The sequence below is a fragment of the Lycium ferocissimum genome, unplaced genomic scaffold (assembly GCF_029784015.1).
Source record: "Lycium ferocissimum isolate CSIRO_LF1 unplaced genomic scaffold, AGI_CSIRO_Lferr_CH_V1 ctg8383, whole genome shotgun sequence".
In the NCBI taxonomy this organism is placed as follows: domain Eukaryota; kingdom Viridiplantae; phylum Streptophyta; class Magnoliopsida; order Solanales; family Solanaceae; genus Lycium; species Lycium ferocissimum.
In genome coordinates, this window is record NW_026727228.1 from 39856 (window position 1) to 47205 (window position 7350).

Here is a 7350-nt window from a genome sequence, read left to right on the forward strand (position 1 = left end):
GCTCAAGTTATTAAATAATTATAACATTAATATCCTATGTCGTCCGAGCAAGCTAAGATTGTAACCAACACTCTCGGTCGCAGACCTTTGGCCAACCTAGCATAGTTGTGCCCGAGAAGGAGAAGTTAGCTGAGTTACGTCAGTTAACTAATTAGGGGTCCAATTGCTAGACTCAGGTTATGGCAAAGTACTATTCAGGATAAAACAACATTGTCCGCAACACCAAAAAAAATAAGAGAGCCGTAGCAAGGAGATCCTACCTTGTTTTGCAACTTAAAGAGGAAGTTCGATAGATTGAGGCATCAGTCACTGAGATGGAAAAGGATGGAGTCTTGAGATATCAAAATTGATTATGTGTTGTAGATGTAGCGCGACTACGATAGTAGATCATGGTAGAGATACATTATTTTCGTTATCCAAGTCATCCATAGTCAACCGAGATATACCATGGCATCAAGAAAATAAATCCTATGGATTTTGTTATTGGAATATAATCCCCTATTAAGATAAATTATATGGCTGCCATGATTATTAACAAAATATGGAGTATAAGCTGGAACTTGTTCAGGAGCAGGTATTGTCGGCTTATGGCCATCAAAGGTCATACTCTGACATTCGTCGACGAGATACGGAGCCTACATGTCGATGACTTTGTCTTCTTGCAAATTAGCCGATAAAAGGCGTGATAGATTCAGGAAGAAAGCAAATTCAGTCGGAGATGTATTGGGCCCTACAAAATAGTTAGATAAATAAGCCAAGTGTCTTCTGACTTGGATTTACCTTCAAAATTTGAGTAGTATGTTGGAAACCCTCTTGAGTAATTCGTGTATAATGGTGTGCGAGTGTCATAGAAGACTTGTCATATGAAGACATACATGTAGCCATTTTAGATAGACAAGTCTGCAGATTGAAAATGAAAGATGTGGCCTTTCTGAGGGTATTGTGGAGAAGCAAGAATATGGAGGAACTGTCGTGGGAGGCCGAAGAAGATATGAAGTCCAGATATCCTTATTTTTTCCTAATGAAGGGTCTTTATAATTGACACCCCGTTGAATTTTCTTTATTAACCCATGGTATGCTAAAGTTAAGCTAACATTTGTTACGTATCATAAATAACGTCCAAAGGGAACCATTGTAACAAGAAACGGAGACGAGGCCTAACTTACGGATATATGAAAGCCGCATTCGAGTGTGTGTGTGTACACATAGTGATTGTATGGCCTTGTGCGGCGTATAGGTTTAAATTTTGGTTACTTACAGGTATAAGATAGTGCCCATTCCTACGGGGAAACTCTATTAAAATTTTCATGGGAATCCCAACAACAATGGATCCTCCCCGTATACCCCTAGATTCGAGGACGAATGTCCTTAAGGGGGGGAGGATGTTACACTTCGCACTTTCGTACAATAAAGTTTGTCATAAGTTAATCAACGTAAGTTCATAAATTAGATTATATTTGAGGTTGTAAGTGTTTATGCTATATATATATATATCAAGTGGTAAGTAAGTGTCGTAAAGGTTGGAGGTTAAATGAATCAAAGAGTATATGTTTCATCAATGTAATTTCCCGGGCATTCGGGCTATGGTTTGAATCATTCGGCGTGTGTAAGTGGAGCTGAGCCTCAAAGAATTTGGTCATATTCAAGGTTGCCAATCAAGAGCTCAGTGTACAAAACGATGAAGTCTTGAAGTTGTTACATCCCACATTTTCATACGTCAAGTACGTCGTAAGTCAATTGACTTAAGCTCGAAAATGAGATCATCCTTGAAATTATACAAAGTAAGTTAATCATGTTACCTTGGAGGTTACAAAGGTTTAATATCATGATCAGCAAGTACCAACAGGGATAGAAGTTAAACGAGCCGAAGAAAATAAGTTTTGTCGAAAGTCGGCAAGTGGGGAATGTTATAACCCGTACTTTTGGGGTAATACTAGGAGTGATTACCATGAAAAGAAGTTCATGTTATGAGGTATTTAAATTTTATAATAGTCTTATGTTAAGTTTTGAAGTCAAGCAATTTGTAAAACGAAAGTTGACAAAAGTTGTCGCAAGGTACGTGCATAAGTTTGCTGGAATTTGGGTCAGATGTCGCTGAGCTTTTCTCCTATTCTACTTGGAGTTAGGGGGTGATATACCCACTAAATCGAAGGTCTATGATTCTAGTTTCCAACCCATTAAAGTGTTCTTTGATACAACGTCCGAGTAAAGAGATATTCTCGTTTTCGCGAGACTGCACAAGCAGCTCCCTTTGGGACCCACTTAGGCGGTGGAAGCTTATCTCTTTATATATGGTGCTACCCCATTTCATTTCATAACTTCAGATATTGAAACCCTACAGCTCTCTGAAGGTCCTCTCTAGGTTCCCACACTATCCTAACTCAAATCCAAGATATTATAACATCAAATACCTGTCGGAAAGATCGTAGTGTGAAGGAAACTCGGTTCCTCTACGTTCTAGTGGCATTTACTTCAAGGTGAAGGAAGGTTGTGAAGGGCTGATTCTCTAAGTTTAAGGTAATATTACCTTTTTTTCTTCATGTATGTGAGCTTCGTAGAGCTTTAGAGGCGCTAGAAAGCTATGAAATCGCAAATAGATGTTGATATGTTAAAGTTGAGCTAAGGGTGTTGTGTGTGACGTTTTGAGGGTATGTCCTGGTTGTTTTTCATAGGATGAATATGTATTTATTGATTGTTTCTATTGTTGTTGTTATGAAATTAGAGAAGTAAGGAAAATGAGGGAGATACTGTCCAAATTGTCATGGAACGAGCTTGTCGATGTCGTGTGGTATAGGACTATTTTGAAGGAATGGTTATGATGTGTTGTGGCTAGAAATTGATGGAATAGCTTGGATGATGTTGTTAATGTTTTTCTTGTGTTGTTGGTATTACTAAGGACTTGAGGAAAGTAGAGGGAAATAGGGGAGGTGCTGCCCAATTTTGTATAAAGCAATCTTGCCGCTCGTCAGCTATCGTTATGTCCTTAATGTTATTAAAAGTTATATTTTCATCTTTGTAGATGTCACGACCCGACTAGGGCCATGACGGGTACCCGGGGCTAACCACCGAGCACCACTCATTCTATTACTCATCTTACTCATCCTGCATTCATTCATTAATCTCATGCTTATAATCATGGGAGAACCATTTTCACTTGAAATATATTTACCTTTATATACATAAGCCCTTCGGCTATCAAAATAATATACATACAATAATGATATCGTCAAACCATACGAGCCTCTACTAGAGTACTAGACATATGGACGGGACAGGACCCCGTCGTGCCCAAAAATATATACACAAAATAATAGGCAATGGCACCTCCGGAATAATGGAGTGCCCTCAAAGTCTGTCAATAGCTCCTATGAATCTGGATCACCTCCCTGTCTACCTATGGGCATAAACACAACGTCCAAAGAAAAGTCCGTCAGTACGAGCATTGTACTGAGTATGTAAGGCATACACAATAACAACGAGTCAATAAAATAGAGAGATATCAAATGAAGAGCAATGGCAGAATCGGTTTTAATAGAAATAATGCATGCTGACTTACTTCATAAACATCATCATCATATCATGTATGCATATATATATGTATAAGCTGCCCGACCATATAGGTACGGTGTGATCATCATTAGCCCGCGTCCAGGCCTCCCGCATCCGTGGTAACCATCTCATGCCGCCCACTAGTGGTGTCTGCCCATGCCATCTAGACATCGTGTACACGCTGCCCGCCTTAGCGGTGTCTGCCCAGCCATATAGGCGCGATGTAATATCATCATCATGTACTCATCATAATGCATGCATAGAAACTTAAAGACAACTATACTTTATCGGAGTGACATAAGGCCGTGAACCCCCGTTTCCATTATGGAGCATTTATAAGTATTCTGCCTCACCTTAAAGGAGTTAACACGTAAGGTGAGTGTATACAATAAACAACATCAATGAATCATAGTTAGAATCATTAGCTTTAGGATCTTTAGACTTAACTCATCATCATCACTATCATGCTCATGACATATCGCGTTTCTCTATCTCATGTGAAGCTCTTTATAATCATAGAGTCATAATTGCCGGAATGTAGGAAAGTCATGGGAAAATAGGAGAATTCATGCCATGGGAGTCATGCCTTAGAAGGAAGGGACTAGCCTTACATACCTTTTCGTTTAGCTATTCTATCGCTTGATCGTTCTCCTTCGATGCTCGCGTTTCTACCTTCAAGAGAATTCGTATTAACATTAGCTAATCGATCACATGAACATGCTCACTAAAGCTAGAGAAAATTAGGCAGCATTTCCTTTGTTTATACCACTTTCCCCATATCATATATCAACTCCCAAACATCCATAATTACATTCACAATATCATAGGCAACAATCTTCATACACCTACATTATCCATATTTCACAATTTCACTTCAATTCATCCATAATCATGGTCGTATTACACTAGCACGTTTTATCACATATAATGCTTATACCATATTCTTACTATAGTTTATAACATAATTATAATCACAACATATCAAGAATTATGATTCATCCCAAGCTACTACTCAAAATCTCATTATTCTCATCTTTGTAACCCATTTTCTATCTCCTTTCATAATCTAAGTCTTTCAACCTCTCAATACCTTAAACAACATGTAACGATCATAAAACTTACCTTATATAGTGTGGGAATGAGACTTGAGTGGAAATACTTCACTTGAGCCAAAACCCTAGCTTCACTTCCAAGAGAATTCTTGACTTGGATGAACCCTAGTGAGCTTCTTACACTTGATTCACTTGAATTCTTGATATTGATCTTTGCTTTCCTTTGTATTCTTGTATATGAAGTGTGTGGAACCCTCTAGAAGCCTTGACAGAGATGAAGAAGTGTAGGAAATGAAATTAGTGAAGTGGGAACATGTATTTATACTTGTAACTAATTAGTCCATCGGTCATTATACGGACCACTTATACGGTCCGTATAGCATTGTACGGTCCGTATAAGTGTCCGTGGTTCACCAACAGGGAAAACATCTTCCTGTTGGGTGTTATACGGCCCCTTATATGGACCGTATAATGTTATACGGACCGTATAAGTCGGTCGTATAACCCCATTTCCCTGAAATGATTTCTATCGTTTGTTTGATCTCCAATCCTTATGGAACCTTCTTAACACTTATTTAACACTTCATTACCAATCTAAGGATCATTATAACTCTTCCTTAAGATATCATTAAGTCAACATTAGCTTGGTACCTTACGGAACTTTCCCAGAACGTAACATATGCTTCACCTTCCGTAAGGAACTTTCTCTTCTTGCTTCCAACGTCTTTGGAATCTTAATTAGAATTGTTAAATAACCTTTCTTACTTATAGGAACATCGCATACTTCTTGCACTATGTTGGTCTATTTACTATGCAACAACATGGAATCTTTCCGAGGTGTTACAGTAGATTAGCGTATTGGTGAGTTTCCTGCAGTATCAAGAAGGACGAGTACGGTTGAGGTATGTAAGGTTTCCTTTCATCTTTTTGGCATGATTCTAGAAGTTACATCCTCCTCATAAGATATCCAAGGGGACAAGTTGATATGTATGTTTCAGCTTGAGAGTTGAGATTCGTCTACGAGACGTGGAGTAGCAATAATATAGAAATAAGTCATTCCTAGTAGTGATTCCCTCGGATTAACCTCTAGCAACAAATAGAGCTTCCTAGAGTCTAGAACCTTGTCGTACTAAAAATTTGAGACTTAAGCAGAATAAACTATACACAAGTAGTACAACGAGTTAAGCGAATTGCATAACTTAAAGATATGAAGAAGAGTGCGACCCATAAAGTATCGCAATATCCATTATCCATCGATACGTATATAGTTATATGGTTGTGAGATCGATAAAAAACTATGAAGGTGGTTGTGTTGCTTCTAAGTCAATGGATACTATATATAAGCCAAGAAAGAGTTTTTTGTTTTTAGCTAAATAGTAATTTTTCATTCAACCAAAAGTGTATTCAGTACAAAACAACTAACTCTATTGGGACTTAGAGTTAGATCTCAATTTAGCTATTTCCTATACATTTGCTACAAGCAACATTCAGTCATTTGCAGCTACATACATACTAGAGAGGGTGGGCTATCAGTTTCTCTAAATAACTCATCCATTTGCCATGTTTCTGTCCTTCAGTATGCAGTTGAAGAGCAATCTCCTGAAGCCTATGCCCTGTGCTTAGTGATTTATTGGAGAACTTTCTTCCAATATGTTCAGCCCAGATTTGGTATACTGCAGCTGCAAAGCAGAAGCCCAGTATGCAGCCCCTTGGTCTACTGCTACCTATCTGTTGTAGTAACCATGCAATCTCCTAGTTCTAGCTTCTTATAGGCCTTTCAACACCCAACCATCTCAACAGAGCAGACCATATACAGTGTGAGTAAGGACAAGTGAAGAACAAATGATCAAATATTTCCTCTAGTTGAGTATCATACTCAGTTTACGCCTATTCCCCATTTGTAGCCGCAAGGCGAAGCCCGTTCTTTGCCCCTTGGTCTCTTCGCTACCTATCTGTTGTAGTAACCATGTAATCTCCTGGTTCTAGCTTCCTATAGACCTTTGAACACCCTACCATCTCAACGGAGCAGACCATATACAGTGTGAGTAAGGACAAGTGAAGAACAAATGATCAAATGTTTCATCTACCTGAGTATCACACAGTACACACTCAGTTTGTACAGTTATCCCCCATTTCACCACCCTACCTATTGTTGACAATCTCCTCTGCAAGGGCATCCATAAGATAAAATGATGACTTGGAGTTAAACCTTTTACCAGTGTTAGTTTACTCTATACAGCTCCGTGGTATTGAGGCATCATTGAGAGGTACCCCTTCTTGATATTAAATTCTCTATCAACAATCATAGCATGTAGTTCAGTATTTAAGTCAGCTATTCTTGGCAACCAATTCCTTGCATCAAAAACTTCCCTCAGCAACCAGTAAGCCTGCTTAGGGGTCTCCATAATTCCAATATCATTTGCTTTGATATAGAATGTTGAACCCACACTACCCAAAGTTTGTCCTTCTTTTGTGCCACAGCCCAGAGTAGCTTGCAAATAGCTACCCTATTCCAGGCAAGGAGATCATTAACATTTAATCCTTTAGCTGTTCTTGGTTTGCAAATTTTTGTTCCCAGGCTACCAGCGCCTTCCTTGAGCATTCATTACTTTCAGTCCACGAAAAAGTCCTACACACAGTAGTTACCATGGCAATGATCTTCTTAGGCAATAAGAAGATTTGTGCCCTGTATGTTTGCATTTCAAACATGACACTTTTCACCAATTGCAGTCTACCACTATAGGAGAGG

At 38.7% G+C, this 7350-nt stretch overlaps 1 long non-coding RNA gene across 1 annotated transcript; it reads left to right on the forward strand.

Moving 5' to 3' along the window:
* The first annotated feature begins 2315 nt into the window (after positions 1-2315).
* Positions 2316-6457, forward strand: LOC132045878 (uncharacterized). The gene is made up of 3 exons (XR_009412553.1): positions 2316-2517; positions 5451-5507; positions 6179-6457. It is a non-coding gene; the product is annotated as an uncharacterized LOC132045878 (long non-coding RNA).
* The last annotated feature ends 893 nt before the right edge of the window (positions 6458-7350 follow it).